The sequence below is a fragment of the Elephas maximus genome, chromosome 19 (assembly GCF_024166365.1).
Source record: "Elephas maximus indicus isolate mEleMax1 chromosome 19, mEleMax1 primary haplotype, whole genome shotgun sequence".
Lineage (NCBI taxonomy): Eukaryota > Metazoa > Chordata > Mammalia > Proboscidea > Elephantidae > Elephas > Elephas maximus.
Window position 1 is genome coordinate 41,123,851 of NC_064837.1, and position 18,504 is coordinate 41,142,354.

Here is an 18,504-nt window from a genome sequence, read left to right on the forward strand (position 1 = left end):
ACTATTGGCCCTCAACAGAAAAATTTGCCTGCCTCTTCTCTTGAAACATGAAAATTCTGGACCTTTAGGTCTTCTAAGCTACAGAGGCAGAGTTTCAGAGCAGTCCTCTGGGTAAAATTCCATAGATGCTAACTCAAGAATATTTCCTTTGTGTTGATCCAATGAGAGTGGCTGGATTCTTTTCATTTTTCAAATGACCCATTAGCTTCCACAATTTGAGTATTATGCAACCTCTTCAGAAACAAAAAAAAAAAAAAAAAATTTTTTTTTTTTTCAGAAACAGCGGAAATAAGAACCCCAGCGTTGGATAGATTTCCTTTAAAAAGAAATCTTCTTCCAAGCTCAAAGAGTTTACACACATGATTATAATCGACAAGAGTTAGTCCTAGGAAAAAAATGGGTTCCCCCGTGGCCACCAACTTTACTTAACCTAGTATGTTTGTGGTGCTGAGTGGTAATTTACACTTGTGCAAAATTCTTGTAGGAGCCAGACTGTTTTTAAAAGCAGACTCACAGGATTTTGAGTGGCAAACACATAGGCATGGATTTTGCTGAGTGGAGATGAAGAACGGCCTTGATTTATTCGATAAAGTTTTGTGGAAATTATATAAGTAAGCTGCATTAAGTTGCCGCTGTAGAACTAACAAGGAATGTATAGCTTTGAGTATAATTTACTTCTAGTAGGACTTCTATAGATCTGACAGCATGGGTGATCTCACATACCCTTATGCATATTTTGAAGCAATAGCATGTGTTAGGATAGTCTAGATCAGGGTTTCTCAACCTTAACACTGTGGACATTTTGGACTGGATAATTACTTATTATGGGGGGGGGGTGGCGCTGTCCTGTGCATTGTAGGATGAATGGCAGCATCCCTGGCTTCTGCTAGATGCCAGTAAGAACCACCCCACCCCCCAGTTGTAACAACCAAAACTGTCTCCAGATATTGCCAAATGTCCCTTGTTGAGACAAGCCAGTTTATGCTGCATTAAGAAATTACTATATCAGTGGCTTAACACCCCAAATTTTTATTTCTAGTTCATACAGATATTACTGGGCAACTTTCCAGGACAGTTGTCCTCTAGGTGATAGGTAGCTCAGGATCCTGAGTTCCTTTGAACTTATGGGACTTTCAATCAACACCTATTTCCTATATCACCATGGAAAGGAAAGGAATAATGTAGAATTGAGTACAATCTCTTAAATGTATACGTCTGGAAGTAACATATTCCAAGTTTCTTCACGCTTCCTTGATCAAAGCAATTCATGTGGCTATGCCTATCTTCAAAAAAGTGAGAAGTAAGATCTCCCACCACAAAGAAGATTATCAGATGTAACATTGAACAGGAGTATGTCTAGTATAGTTATTACCTGTTCATCTTCTTCAGTCAACTCTTGTTGTTACTGAGAACTGCAGCCTTGTTAGGGGTGGAGAGACAGGACAATAAAGTAGCTCACAGCGTGGATTCTGTAACCAAAGTGCTTGGGGACGAACATCAGCAACACAGCTCTGACCTTAGACAAGTTAGGTAACCTCATTGTGCCTTAATTTCCTCATCTATAAAACAAGAACTAGTAAATGCCTATCTCATACTCTAAGGAGTAATTGTGTTCGCATTTGTAAAGTTTTGAGAAAAATTTCTGGAACATGATAAGTTCTTGTAAATATGTTTAAAGTAAATAAATAGAAATAGTGCATAGAGAAAATAATTAAATATATTTTATCTAAAAGGTACTGAGAGGTTATAAAAAGTACAGCATACACTAAGTCATTGCCTTTCAAATATCATCTTGTCTATAATCTTGTCTTTATGTCATTTCATTAGCAAAATGATCCAGTCTTTCTGATCTTCTTGACTTTGTTCTATCTCTACCTGTTTGATTGTTGTAGTCATAGGTATTTTCAGATCAACAAATTCCACATTGTCACCCAGCTTCCAAGAATCTTACTTACATTGGTCTGACCAAGCTTAGAAAAGAGGATCTAGAAAAAAATAGATGATTTCTCTCAGTAGACCATGTCTTTTATAGTATGATCAAGGAACACCTGTGTTAGACCCATGTGACAAGCTCATTAAAAATGTATGATGTTCCTAAGATTCAGCATAGACCTGGGTGATCAGTATCTCTGTGAATTAAGCCCAGTCAGTATCTGTATTATTTGAGGAGTCTGGGTAGCACAATGGTTAAGCTCTTGGCTACTAAACAAAAGGTCGGCAGTTTGAACCCACCAGCCGCTCCATGGAAGAAAGATGTGGCAGTCGTCTTCCTTAAAAATTATAGCTTTGGAAACCCTATGGGGCAGTTATATTCTGTCCTGTAAGGTCTCTATGAGTTGAAATTGACTCATCAGCAATGAGTATATCTGTATTATTAACAAATTACCCGGATTACCAAATCACTATAACCAAATCCCTTTAAGAAGCTATCTTATGATAAAAAACCCAATGCCATCGTAGGATCCTCTAAAAATAATCTGTGGAAAAACAGATGAAATTGTATGAACTATTTAATTGTCATTATGCCTATGAAATCATGATTGTATTGCCTTTGCCCAATTGCATATATGTACATATTTTGTAATTGTTCACCAAAATTTAGCTTTGATATGACCTGCTCAATTCTTTTACTAGGGTTAGAAATGTTGTCAGTAGAAAAACATCAAATGAATGTATTTAGAGGAAATAATAGCAATAATGTGTCTATGGTTGTATAGATGTAAGTTTTAGTATATTTCCCCTTCCCTGTAGCTTTATCTTCACAAAAATTTCAGAAACATGTCTAAATAATAGATTATAAGCTCTTGGAGAGCAGAGGCAGTGCTTCCTTCCATCTGTAAAATATCCTAGTGTGATGAAATGTCCTGAATTCTCATTAAACATTAATGGCGGTGGGCAAACCCTTCTAAACAGTCCTACTACAGAACATTGTTACCAGAATTTTCTTTTGAAACAATCGTTTATAATCCGTTTACATGTTCATATAATTGACAAGGACAAAGAGGGCTCTAATTTCAAGCTGTATTTGATATTCTGACTGACATGCTTCCCTTTTTGTAGTTGGAGCCTCTGGTTTTGGCATAGTTAAGTTATAGTTAACTGTGCATAGTTAAGCATAAATACTTTAGAATAAGAATAATCAATTATTTCAAGCTCAGCTTAACAAAGTGAATTTGAATAAAGGTATAAGGTTATGATCTTTCCCTACATGGCAGCATTTCCCACAATCAACCTTCCTTTGGGGCAATATAACAATCATAACCCATAAGAAGCAGTGAAGACATTATTAGAAGTTGGAAAAGGAAAGTATAAGCGACATCTTTACCCACAATTTAAACACATTTGTCCTTCCTTGGCAATCTCATTGGGATTTTATCATCTTAAGAGTTTTATCCCCATGTGATATACTATCTCTCCAAAGTTCCCCTGAGGGATTTAGATGCCACTAACATCTTGATAGCAAGGATTTTACTTAGATCTGTCTTCATGGGTATTTCTCCAATATCCAGTATTCATAGATGAGATGTATCCTAAAGCACATTAATCATAGATGTTAAATAGGAAGAGGTAAAGGATCAAGAAATATATGTGTATATATGTTTATATAAATTTAGGTTATAAATATATATTTATACAAAGTGCAATGGCTGCTAATCAAAGGGTCAGCAGTTTGAATTCACCAGGTGCTCCTTGGAAACTCTATGAGGCAGTTCTACTCTGTCCTATAGGGTTGCTATGAGTTGGAATCGACTCGACAGCACTGGGTTTTGGGTTTTTTTTATACAGATATAAAGGTTCCAAGACAAAATTAAATGTAGGTTAGATCTATATGCATCCTATCAGTACATGGGAAAATGAAGGGTGTTAAGAAATCTTTTTTTTTTTGTCGCAAGAACTGTGATCTGAGTTTTCCCTTAACAGTCTGGCCTGGATTACCTCCACCCCTGACAGAGATATTCTTTATACTTGGTGGCAGCTACCAAAATGGGCAAGCAGGATGTATAACAGTGATGGACGCATAGTAAGAGCCCAAGAAATGTTAGCTTGCTAGCATATTGTTATTGTTGTTAAAAACTCAGCTTTTCATGAATAAAAAGGGCCAAGTCAGTTTAGAAACAGAATTAACAGCAAACATATAGCTCTTAATCTAAACACCTAACTTAACTGACTCTATTTCTAATTGATTATCTCCCATTTAAACATATACATACACACATATGCACACCCTTAGATATTTGAGTTAGCTTTCAGAAAAATAAATGATTTTCTATGGGATGTGACTGAGACAACAATTAAAGACTTTGTGTCTGAAGATATCACTCTGGACAGTTTTAAGTTTAAAATTTCCATCATTACTTTGATTAAGAAATTATATCTAATATCCTAATAAAATGTAAGTATCCTAGGTGTAACGTAAGATCTAGTCTCAGTAGATGGCCTATCATGATAATCTGAAATTTTAGGTAATTTTACCATCTTGTCTACTTTTCTTTATGTGTCTTTACTACTGCTACGTTGGTTGAGCTGTTACTTTCTTCTTGTCAGAATTTCTGCAATGGCCTCCTTCTGGTCTCTATACCTCCAGTCTTTCCTTTCACTAGTCTTTTCCCTATATTGCTGTTAGGTGATACTGCTTAAACCTTTCTGTGTTTCCCTGAAGCCTTTGTAAGAAGCCTTATTTTTTAGCATAGCCTGAAAGACCTTCTGTCTATATTTTGAACCAGCCCACATAGCCACATCACTCAATCCCTCCCAACCCCACTGTACACACACCTTACATACACACAAACACACATTCTGTGTCTTGGCCATACCAAGCATTTTGTTCATTGCACTCTGCTTTTTCACTCCTCCCTACTATGTTTACATGACATCTCCTATGCCTGGAAACCTCTATTTTCTCTCCTCTGTTTGGTGAATGTTCACTCGTCCTTTTTCACTCAACAAGCATTACTTGAAAATTTGTCCTGACTTAAGTAGGATGAATTAGGTGCCCTTCATCTTAAGCCTTTATGGTCTTACCTCTAACATAACGTTTATCACATTGTATTGCAAGGCTTGGCAACCTTGTCTGTCTTCCACTAGATTGTGGGGTTTGCAAAGCCAGGAAATGAGTGCTATTATGTTGGTGTCTCCAGTGGTCAGCAGAATGCATCTAAATAGTAGAGACTTAGTGAATGCTTATAGAAAGAGTGGACATGAAAGTACCAGAGTTTTAGGGATGAGAAATGGGGTGCAGGAAGAGATGCTGTGATGACACAGCTGGATTTGCAAAGGCAGCATCCTTCATTTTTCCCCAGAGCAATTTATACGGTGTGACAAATGTTCCCCAGTGTTTGTAGGGGTATTTAGGCCTCACATTTATGGTGACCAACAGCTCAAGGCTCTTGAGTGGCATATAAATCTGCAGTCTACCTCTTTTCCAAACCTTTCTTTTCTGTTTTAAATAGTATGCTAGATTCTACAAGACGTATGGTTGTCAACTGTCCTTTTAGCTTAATAATTATTTACATTTCAGAATAATAAATTCCGTATGACTGGTTTGTTACTCTAGCATTTCTGAATTTGTTTTCTGTGAAACGCTGGCTGTAAGGTTATAAGTATTACATTTTAAAAAAGGAAGAGGGTGAGGGATTATAATAAACTATGTTTACATGTATCTAGGAGAGAAAATGAGCAAGTATTTTAAGATGAAAGTTCCAATTGATGTTTTATCTCTAATTTTTGTTTCTTAATTATTCCAGTTTAACTTATACTATTCACTTTTTAAACTCTCTTATTGGCTTTTTTGTTTTTATTTCTGCAAAGAAAATCTATTTAAACTAGTGGTGTATTCTTTCTGAACTTGTCACTCTTGCCTTGCTACCTTGGTAGAGGGAGTCATCTTCTAGAGTAGAAGTCAGAGGACCTAGTTGAATCTGTCTTCTATTTCTTCCTAATTTTGTGATAGGGGCAATATATGTAGCCTTTCTGAGCCACAGGGTTTCTTGTTTGGTTGGTTGGTTTGCTTTATTTCATTTTTAATGAGTCAGGATATTATCTAGTTTATTGGTTTTTGGTGGGTGTGATATGATGATGCCCTGAGGCATGATAAGATGATGTGGCAATCTGTCTAGTCAGTACCTGGAATATTGTAGACACTTAATCAGTCAAGGAGCACATGTGGCCCAGTTGTTAAGCTCTTGACTGCTAACCAAAAGTTTGATGGTTTGAACTCAACAGCTGCCCCATGGGAGAGAGATGCAGCAGTCTACTTCTGTAAAGATTTACAGCCTTAGAAACCCAATGGGGAAGTTCTACTCTGTCCTGTAGGGCTGCTGTGAGTTGGAATTGACTCAGCAGCAACAGGTAATAATCAATTATCCATTCAGTCAAAACCTAAAAGGGCAGTTCTCCCCTTCCTACCAGTTTTCTGTCTCTTTTGCACTATGACAGAAAGAAAGAGTACCTGGCATCCCCACATCTCTTTCTCCAATAATGATCAAAATTCATCACAGTTATGCTTTAACAAGGATTAGTCCCTATCACCATTTTCTTTCATTCTTTTGCTCCTTTTTTCTTCTGGATGCTTTTTTCACCCCATTGAATGAATTTGGTGGGTAAACTCAATTTTATAATTTGCTCTTCTATGAAGTTTTACTTTTTCTAGATACTTTTCAGACTACAATAGTCTCAAAATAAAAGTGAAGATAAACCTAATGTTTTAAAGGAGTTCCCCCTTCCCTTGAGTCCTGTTCACTGTATTTTGAATAGAGGGAGCTGAACAACGTATCACTTGCTTAGCTGGCTGTGCTGTGTTTTCCACACACGAGACATGTTGTTGTAAATGGTCAAGTAAAGTCATCATTTGAGCACACTTTGGCATTGTGTAAAATGTTTTAAATGCAGTGCTTCACCTGAATCCTTCCAATAACACTTTGAAGTAGGTATCATCCATTTACTGAAATGAAGCTCAATACTTGAGATTCTGAGAGTTCCAGTAATTTCTCAATATCACACAGCTCCTGAAAGACAAAGCTGGCATTTAAACTCAGGTCTCTCGGATTCAAAATTCCCCCTTTTACACTCTATCGGACTGTACCAAGTGGCTGAAGGCACTTTCCTGACTTTAACTACAATGAATAAATTTGACCAGAAGTTACAATTGAAATGCTTCTGAAACAGTCCTGTACTCAGGTTGAAAGATAAAATTAAGAAAGGAAATAATCAGGAAAATTGAGAGGAAAATGAGGGATTGAACGGAAGAAAATAAAAGAACCATATTGAGAAGCACAAAATGACAAGTGACTTATACTACCCTAGAGAATAAACTCTTTTTACTGGTTGACATTACTAAAAATGCATCATTTCATCCCAGGGTGCTTTTTCATGTTTTGTACGTATAAGTGCTAGATTCTTTCATTTTCCCACAAGCCATACTAAATCATGTACAGATTTCAAATTTACGCAGCTTCCCTACAGTTAATCAAGTTTTTAATAACTTTGGCCTTAGCATAATTATTTTAATGGGTATATGAAAATATAGACCTATCAAAGATGATAGCTTTATAGGCTGGTTAATATCTTAAATTGAATATTGTGTCATATTGAAATTGGAGAATTCCTTGAACTGGGGGGAAAAAATTCACCCAACTTTTTATGTTTAAGTGAATATAGCGGTGGCCTGAGTTTGAGAATACTATAGCTTATTGCAGTGTATTGTTTTGAGGATGGTCTTAGGCACAATGGAAGATGAAGCAAGTGGTCATTTATAAAATAAGTCATAACTTTTTTGCTGTAAGAGGAGCTTTGAATACCAGCTTGAAGAAATTTAGAATGATATGGAACCCATGTGACCTTATTGTCATAACTTATTATAAATTTTATTTCTATGCGAATAAGGTGCAAAAATAGCAGATAATTTCATGAAGTAGAGAAGAAAGATGCGGCAGTCTGCTTCCGTAAAGATTACAGCCTTGGAAACCCTATGGGGTAGTTCTACTTTGTCCTATATGGTCCTCTATGTTGTTGCCATGGCAGTGGAGGTGATTCTGACGCATGCTAGGTTTGAGAGCCACTTAGTTTAGAGAAACGAAAGCTGAGTCTTCCATTTTGAAAGAGGGGAAAAAAGAAAAAGAGTACAAATGCAGTAAGTTTTAAATGTCATAGGGTGTTACGGAAGTTCTTATACGGAGGCTATATTTTCTCAGTGAAAAAGGTAATAGGTCATCTGCTTAAAGTGGAGAGAGGTGACATTTGGGTTTTGAGAAGCCTGGGAAAGGTTTAAATAGCTGCTATTTTGAAAAAGGGCTAAGTCTGAAATATGGTAGAATTCTGGACTGTGTTGAAGATATATCTGAGGTTGAAGATCATGAATCTCTAGTGCAGGCTATTTCTATATGCATGATTTTTTTGGGGGGGAAGAGGAGCATTAAAGACAATGTGAAGAAAACCCAAGACACAAGGGAAACATTAATCCAAAGGACTTACGGACCACAACTACCACAGCCTCCACCAGACTGAGTCCAGCACAACTAGATGGTGCCTGCGTACCACCATCAACTGCTCTGACAGGAATCACAATAAAGGGTCCCAGACAGAGCTGGAGAAAAATGTAGAACAAAATTCTAACTCACAAAAAAAGATCAGACTTACTGGTCTGACAGAAACTGAAAAAACACCAAGAGTATGGCCCCTGGACACCCTTTTAACTGAGTACTGAAGTCATTCCTGAGGTTCACCCTTCAGCCAAAGATTAGACAGGCCCATAAAACAAAATGAGATTACATGGGCATACCAGTCCAGGGGCAAGGATGAGAAGGCAGATAAACTGGTAATGGGGAACCCTTGGTCAAGAGGGGGAGAGTGTTGACATGCCGTGGGGTTGGCAACCAATGTCATAAAACATATGTGTATTGTTTAGTGAAAACAAGTTTGCTCTGTAAACCTTCATCTAAAGAACAATTGAAAAAAAAAAAAAGACGACAATGTGAATGTAAGCAGAGAAGGCAGATGGACACAGAGGTAAGAATGGATACTGGCTTGGAAATTTTGTAAGGTGAGTCTTTGAGAAGGAACAGAACGTTTAAAATCTGGAAATACTGGTAAGAGTGTAGTTGAAGTAATGGACTGAAGACCTTAGACTGGTTAGTGCAGAAAATAAAAATAAAAGATTCCTAACAGATTGAAAGAAAATAGAAGGATCAATAAACTGACATTCTCAGCAAGTGGAGGAACAGGTATAGTGAAAACAATAGACAAAGGTTGGAAAGATTGGATGTGGCAGTAAGAAGGAACATGGCAGAGAGAATAGTGCCTTCAGGTAGGATGCAGGTTTCAGTAACGGTAAGTTTGACCAAAGCAGTTAAAAATTTGTGAATTGTGTTTACCGTGGAATTTGGGCCTCTAAACTGCCCAATGGAAATATTGGGAAGCAAAGGGAACAGTAGAAATTCAGGTGAGAAGAAAAGCACAAAGGAGTGGGGGATTATGAAACAAAGGGAGATGCATACATAGGGAAACCAACAATTTAGAAGATGTACAAGTATAAAGAAACAAGGTGAAAACTTGTAAAATAGTCAGTATGACAAATTAATCAGAATAAGGAAATGATCAAAAATGATTATTTCAAGCTTTTGACTTGTGAACCCTGGGATGGATTAAGACATTGTGTTTCCTTTTTAGCATTTTTTTTTTTACACTTGATTCTTGGGGGGTTTTGTTTTAAATTTCTCACTACTGCCCTTGTTTGACATAGTCTTCTTAAAAATTTAAATTGTCTCTCCTGCAATATTTGAGTTGTCTGAAATCACATTGGTCAAAAACAAATGTTTCTGACTATCACAATAGCCTAGAAGTACAGGTATACCATCAGTGAATTTTACAGTTGTGTATGGTTATGAATGTTACTATTCGTAAGGTTTTCACTGGCTAATGCTTTTCAGAAGTAGACTGCTGGGCCCTTCTTCCTAGTCTGTCTTAGTCTGGAAGCTCAGCTGAAACCTGTTCTCCATGGGTGACCCTGCTGGTATCTGAATACTAGTGGCATAGCTTCCAGCATCACAGCAACACACAAGCCCCCACAGTACGACAAACTGACAGACACGTGCTTGCTGAAAGTGAAGAGGACCTGAAGCACTTACTAATGAAGATCAAAGACCACAGCCTTCAGTATGGATTGCACCACAACATAAAGAAAACAAAAATCCTCACAACTGGACCAATGAGCAACAACATGATAAACGGAGAAGAGATTGAAGTTGTCAAGGATTTCATTTTACTTGGATCTACAATCAACAGCCATGGAAGCAGCAGTCAAGAAATCAAAAGACGCATTGCATTGGGTAACTCTGCTGCAAAGGACCTCTTCAAAGTGTTGAAGAGCAAAGGTGTCACCTTGAAGACTAAGGTGCGCCTGACCCAAGCCATGGTATTTTCAATCACATCATATGCATGTGAAAGCTGGACAATGAATAAGGAATACCAAAGAAGAATTGACGCCTTCCAATTGTGGTGTTGGCGAAGAATATTGAATATACCATGGACTGCCAAAAAAACGAACAAATCTGTCTTAGAAGTACAACCTGAACGCTCCTTAGATGCAAGGATGGCGAGACTGCGTCTTACATACTTTGGACATGTTGCCAGGAGGGATCAGTCCCTGAAGAAAGACATCACGCTTGGCAGAGTACAGGGTCAGTGGAAAAGAGGAAGACCCTCAACTAGGTGGATTGACACAGTGGTTGCAGCAATGAACTCAAGCATAACAACAATTGTAAGGATGGCTCAGGACCGGGCAGTGTTTCATTCTGTTGTGCATTGGGTCGCTATGAGTCGGAACCAACTCGATGGCACCTAACAACAATAACAACATGGTTGTGAAAATCTTTATCCTTTCTAAGTTATTTGCTTCCATATTTAAATAATGCATTTTAGTTGGCAGTGACTACTTTTAACTATGTTGTCATGTTCATTTGTGTATTAATCAACGGTGCACTTGATTTAAATGTGTATTTATACTATATTTCAAATGCTTTGATAAAACTTCTTCATAAAGATATTCTAAATAAATTGAGAGAGGTATCTTTTTTGTGGATAAACCCAAAACCAAACCCATTCAGCAAGTTATAGCTGCTAACCAAAAGGTTTGCAGTTAGAATCTACCAGCCCCTCCTTGGAAACCCTCTGGGACAGTTCTAATCTGTCCTATAGGGTTGCTATGAGTCAGAATCGAATCCACAGCAGTGGGTTTAATTTTTTATTTATCTTGTTTATTTTTATTTTTTTTTTTATAGATAAACCCCAAAACAAACTCACTCCTGTTGAGTTGATTTCACCTCACAGCAACCTTATGGGACAGAGTAGAACCGTCTCAGAGGATTTCCAAGGCTATAAATTTTCACAGAAGCAGGTTGCCACATTCTTCTTTCACAGAGCGGCTGGTGGGTTCCAACTGCAAACCTTTCAGTTAGCAGCTTACAGCTTTAACCACTGCACCACCAGGGCTCTGTTTGTGGATGGCAAGACTCAATATTGTAAGGATGCTAGTCAACTTAAATCAGTCCTAAATACAAAGCAATTGAGGTAAAAATTCTAATAGTTTTTTTTTAATAAAATGTGGCAAGCTAATCCTAACATATATATAGAAGAGTAAAAAGCCCAGCATAACCAAGCCTTTTATTTTCTTTTGAGGAAAATAAAAGATTTGCTTTATTTTAGATGTTAATAGTTTCAAAAAAAAAAAAAAGTAAGCAGTCCTGTTTAAAGGGAAGACATTATTAATGGTATGACTTTTTCAGTAAGGGAATCAATAAGTAAACTGTTATTCACTTAGAACACTTTTCAGCAATTAAGTGTGTTGGCTCTGTGCACAATCATGGGAAACTTCAGAAACATAATTTTAGTGAAAAACCAATTTGAAAAATAATAAGAATAGTGTGATATTTATATAAAGTTTTAAAATATACAAGAGTGTAGCCTTTATGCATATATATACACACACATAGTAAAAGCATAAAAATACATATGGGATGGTATATGCTAATATCAGGAGTCCTGGTGGTGCAGTAAAAGCAGTTCAAATCCGCCAGCTGCTCCTTGGAAACACTACTGGGCAGCTGTACTCTCTATAGGGTCTCTATGTATTGGAATCAACTTGACTGCAATGGGTTTTCATTATTTTTTTTTTTTTTTTCGGTATGTATACCAATATCAGGATAGCAGTTGTCTCTGGGGGAGAAAGGCTGGGAAATTGATGATGTGGGGGAGTTGGGCTTTGGTTTAATATATAAAACATTTTTCTTTTCAATGAAATGCAAGATTAAAGATTAGCAAGGTAAAATAATATTTTTAAGGTAAAATAATATTTTTTATTATTGGCAGTCATTGAATATGTTCTGTATGTTAGAACAGATTAATAATTTAAAAATAAAATTTGGCAAAATAAGAATTCTAAAAATGTAGTAAATTATGAGTCCTTCACCCTAGTTAAAGCAGATTCGGTATGTCTAAAGTAAAAGAGTAAATGGCGTTCCACCCCAATGATTACCAATAATACAATTAGCTCTTAAACACTTCTCCATACACTACGGTGGAAGAGGTCGTTGGAGAAAAGACCACAATTGCATTAATAATCTGCACATGGAAATTTCGAGATGTACTTCATTCACCTGAAGTCATGAACTTAAAGACTTAGTATGATGATTAAAGGAATTAATACCTACTGAGAACTTAAAACAGTGCCTGGCATAGTAAACGCTCAATAAATGTTGGCTGCTACTTGATAAGTAGCCAGCTCTAAATTTCTAAGGACAAGTCAACAACAGCATAGTGAATCCCAGAACTGAAGTCCTTCGCTACATCACTCAGGTATAAGTAACCTGTAAAAAAAAAGTAACCTGTACCTACCCATTATTTAGCCTGCGTATCTCAGGCAAAGAACCTTGATGAACAGGCTCCCATGTTTATTGTCTTGTGAATAACTGAAAGGAATAGCGACACGGGCATTGGCATCAGCAGTGATTCTGGGTCAGCAGAGTAGTGGGTTTCATGTTTGCAGTCCCCGTGTACATTTTCCCTCCCAGCCAGGACAAAGTGCATCGGGGTAACCTTGTGTAATTGAAAAAATGTAAACTTGGAAGCTGATCATTTCAGAGTTCAGATCAGGAGCCAGCTTTTTTTTTTTTTTTAATTAGGCAAATGGTATTGAAAAAAAAAAGTTTAATCTGTACTTAAGAAAATTTATCTTATAAAAAATAATGTCATTACCAACTGCCCAGTGTTGTCGTAAGGGCGATAGTACCCACTGCTGTCGAGTCGATTCCGACTCATAGCGACCCTATTGGACAGAGTAGAACTGCCCCATAGTGTTTCCAAGGAGCACCTGGAGGATTTGAGCTGCCGACCTCTTGGTTAGCGGCTGTAGCAATTAACCACTACCCCACCAGGGTCTCCATGGGTGATAGTAGTGAGCATAGATATAAAGCCACAAGCCAAGAGCCTGGCACTAATGTAGGTAATGTTGGTTTCCCATCTTAAAATATGATCTGCCTTCAAAATATTTAGTGCCCTATTGCTTAATATTTCCCATTATTACAACTCAGTCATTTCTGTAAGAACCACTTATCAATCACAGTCAACTTAAAAATATTCTTGTAAGCCAGCGTAGCTATACACTTACATGATACCCTCTAGCAACTTGCCATGTATTATTAAACATTTCTGATTACTCTGACTGTCTTTTCTAAATTAACTCATTCAACATGCACACACACAGACACCGTTTAGATTAACTGGAAGTTTTAAGAAAACGTGAATTCACCGAATATAACTAATACCCATTCAAAGTTCTCAATGCTTGAGAGATAACAGGGAATTTGTCCCAAAATTTCCTCCCCCTGCCCCCAACCATTTAAGTCAGTAAAGAAAACCAACACTCTAGCTGTTACTCTCTCTTAACATCTCCCTCCATGCCCTTCACCTTGTTTCTTCACAGGAGGGTATAATAAACGGGTGAAAGGGACAATTATGGTGGTTGGCATCAATTTCGGGATAAAATTTCATTGCTTCTCTATCATGGTAAACAGACCAGTTTACCATAGGTATTACATACTTATATATAGTTCCATATAATTATGACATATATATGGTATACTAGTCTGCATATATGTATACATATATATATATTTTTGTTGTTGTTGTTGTTGGGTGCCTTTGAGTATATCTCACTCATAGTGAACCTGTGTACAACAGAATGAAACACTGCGCAGTCCTACTTCAACTTCAGAATTGTTATGTTTGGTTTATGGTGGCAGTCACTGTGTCAATCCATCTTATTGAGGGTCTTCCTTTTTTTAGCTGACTCTCTCCTTTACCAAGCATAATGTCCTTCTCCAGAGACTGGTCCCTCCTGATAACATGTCCAAAGTACATGAGATGAAGTCTTGCCATCCTAGCTTCTAAGGAGCATCCTGGCTCTACTTCTTCCAAGACACATTTGCTTGTTCTTCTGGAATTCCGTGGTATATTCAATATTCTTCACCAGTTCCATAATTCAAAGTCATCAATTCTTCTTCAGTCTCCTTTATTCATTATCTGGCTTCCTCATGCGTATGAAGCAATTGAAAACACCATGGATTGGGTCAGGCACATCTTAGTCCTTAGAGTGACATCTTTGCTTTTTTTAAAAAAGATCTTTTAGAGCTGATTTGCCTAGTGCAACACGTCATTTGATTTTTTGACTGCTGCTTCCATGGGGGTTGATTATAGATCCAAGTAAAATGAAATCTTTTACAACTTCAGTCTTTCCTCCGTTTATTATGATGTTGCTTATTGGTCCAGTTGGGAGGACTTTGTTTCCTTTATGTTAAGGATCTTCATCAACATGTGCTTAAAATCCTCTTTGCTTTCAGAAAGCAAGGTTGTGTCATTGGCATATCGCAGATTGTTGGTGAGTCTTCCTCCAACCCTGATGCTGTGTTCTTTATATAGTCCAGCTTCTGGGATTATTTGCTCAGCATATAGATTGAATAATAATAATAAAAAAACATTGCTGTCAAGTCAATTAAACTTTGACACACACCTTTCCTGATTTTAAACCATGTGGTATCCCCTTGTTCTGTTTTAATAACTGCCTCTTGGTCTACGTTAAGATTCCTCATGAGCACAATTAAGTGTTCTGGAATTCCCATTCTTATGTTATCCATAGTTTGTTATGGCCCACACAGTCAAATGCCTTTGCGTAGTTAATAAAACACAGGCAAACATCCTTCTGGTTTTCTCTGCTTTCAGCCAAGGTCCATCTGACGTCACCAGTGATACCCCTCATTCCATGTCCTCTTCTGAATCTGGCTTGAATTTCTGGCAGTTCCCTGTCAGATGTACTGCTGCAACCACTTTAAAATGATCTTCAGCAAGATTTTACTTACATGTGATATCAATGACATTGTTTGATGATTTCCACGTTCTGTTGGATCACCTTTCTTTGGAATGGGCACAAATTCGGATATTTTCCAATCAGTTGGCCAGGTAGCTGTCTTTCAAATTTCTTGGCATAAATGAGTGAGTATTTCCAGTGCTGCATCTGTTTGCTGAAGCATCTGAATTGGTATTCCATCGATTCCTGGAGACTTGTTTTTCACCAACACCTTCAGTGCAGCTTGGACTTCTTCCTTCAGTACTCTTGGTTCTTGATCATACACTACCTCCTGAAGCAGTTGAACATCAACCAATTCTTTTTGGTCCAGTGACTCTGAGTATTCCTTACATCTTCTTTTGATACTTCCTGCATTGTTTAGTATTTTCTCTGTAGAATCCTTCAATAGTGCAACTTGAGGCTTGAATTTTTTCTTCTGTTCTTTCAGTTTGAGAAATGCCAAACATGTTCTTCCCTTTTGGTTTTCTATCTCCTGGTCTTTTCACATTTCGTTATAGTACTTTGTCTTTTCGAGCTGTCCTTTGAAACCTTCTGTTCAGCTCTTTTATTTCATCTTTTCTTCTGTTCACTTTAGCTACTCTGTTTCAGAACAAGTTTTAGAGGCTCTTCTGAATCTATTTTGGTCTTTTTTCTTTCCTGTCTCTTTAATGACCTCTTGGCTTTCTTCATGTATGATGTCCTTGATGTCATTCCACAGCTCCTCTGGTCTTATTAGTGTTCAAAGAGTCAAATCCATTTTTGACATGGCCTCTAAATTCAGGCGGAATATACTCAAGGTAATACTTTGGCTCTTGTGGACTTGCTTTAATTTTCTTCAGCTGCGACCAAAACTTGCATATGAGCAATTGACGATTTGTTCTGCAGTTGACCCCAGCCTTGCTCTGACTGATGATATTTAGCTTTTCCATCACCAATTTCCTCAGATGCAATAATTTGATTCCTGCTTATTCCATTTGGTAAAGTCCATTTATGTTGGTGAAAAACGGTATTTGCAGTGAAGAAATCCTTGGTCTTGCAAAATTCTATCATGCAATCTCCAGCATCATTTCTGTCACCAAGGCCGTATTTTCCAACTTCTGTCTTCTTTCTCTCAACTTCTGCATTCAGTCACCAGTAATTATCAGTGTATCCCGATTGCATGCTTGATCAATTTCAGACTACAGAAGTTGGTAAAAATCTTCAGTTTCCTCATCTTTGGCCTTAGTGGTTGGTTTGTAAATTTGAATAATAGTCATATTAATTGGTCTTCCATACAGGTGTATGGATATTATCCTATCACTGACAGTGTTGCCCTTCAGGATAAATCTTGAAATGTTATTTTTGATGATGAATATATAATACTTTATATATACATTTTCTTATATGTTGGTCTTTTGATAGCTTAGCCAAGTGTCTTAGTTATCTAGTGTTGCTGTAACAGAAATACCTCAGGTGGATGGCTTTAACAAACAGAAATTTATTATTTCACAGTCTAGGAGTCTAGAAGTCCAAATTCAGGGTGCCAGCTCCAGGGGAAGGCTTTCTCTATCTGTTCACTCTGGGGTTAGGTCCTTGTCATCTATCTTCTCCTAGGTCTAGAACATCCTCAAGGTAGGGACCCTGGATCCTAAGGATGCACTCCGCTCCTGGCTCTTCTTCTTTCTTATTTGTACACAGCCCCCCTACTCTCTGCTTGGTTCCCAATTTTATATCTCAAAATCAATTGACTCAAGGTACAACCTGCCTTGTGTGCTGCTTCATTAACATACCAAACCCATTGCCGTCCAGTTGATTCTGACTCATAGCAACCCTATAGGACAGAGTGGAACTGCCCTATAGGAATTCTGATGAGTGGATTCGAACTGTTGATTTTTTGCTTAGCAGCTTGAGCTCTTAATCGCTGTGCCACCAGGGCTTCTCCTCAATAACATAATTGCCTCTAATCTTGCCTCACTAACATCACAGAGTTTAGGATTTACAACACACGGGATAATTAGATCACAAAATGGAGGACAACTGCACCATACCAGGAATTATGGCCTAGCCAAGTTGACAGACATTTTCGGGGGAAACAATTTAATCCATAACACCAAGTAGTACAAGTTGCCTTCCCTCCAGCTCTTTCATCTCTTCTATGTCCCTATGTCATTGTGGCAGTGTAAATTAGAAGGGATTAGCTTTAAAATTTTGACCTTGAACAGAAATTTCAAACATACAAGGAGCTATGCTTTAAGGCTTTAAAACAAGGCAATTTAAATGTGTCTTATTAAAAATAAAAATAGAAAAATCATAAGTACTCAGCGAGAACCTAAAAACCAATACCGCAACCTAATCATACACTTGTTCTCCTTTAACTTGAAGCCTTGAACTGTTAAACTTTTTATTAAAAAGAAATGGATACTCTAGATAAGTGTGTAGGCAGCACAGTGTTTTCAGGTGAACCTGTGTTCTGACAATAATGATTAATTAGTTAATGGCTAATTTCATTTTAGGACAATTTTTAAACACAATTGTGTGAAGAACCTGTAGTCTTACTGATAACTAGCAATCTTAAATGTGGAAGGAAATTTGGAGGGCATCTAATCCAAAGTCCTTGACAAAGCAAAATGTATCCCTTAGTAAGATGATGGTGCTTAATATAGTACTTGGCACCTAATATATAGGGTTGCTATGAGTCAAAAAGGAGCCCTAGGGGCACAGTGGTTCAAGTGTTCAACTGCTAACTGAAAGGTCGTCAGTTTGAACTCACCAGCCACTCCAAGGGAGAGAGATGTGGCAGTCTGCTTCCATAAAGATTTACAACCTTGGCAGCCCTCTAGGGCAGTTTTGCTCTGTCCTCATGGGGTCATGAGTTGGAATCCATTCCATAGCAATGGGTTTGGTTTTTGGATGGATCGAAATCGACTCTACAGCAATGTGTTTGTTTGTTTTAATATATCTTTATTGTGTCTATGACATTGATTTACTACTACATTAATTTACTAGAACTTTCAAAAAGGTCCTGAAGGGAATTGAACCAATGCTTAATGAACTTATGCCAGTGGTAGAGGCAGTCATGTCCCTAGGAGTTTATCACTCAGATGTTTTAGAATTCTTTCCAGAATTTGTCCAGC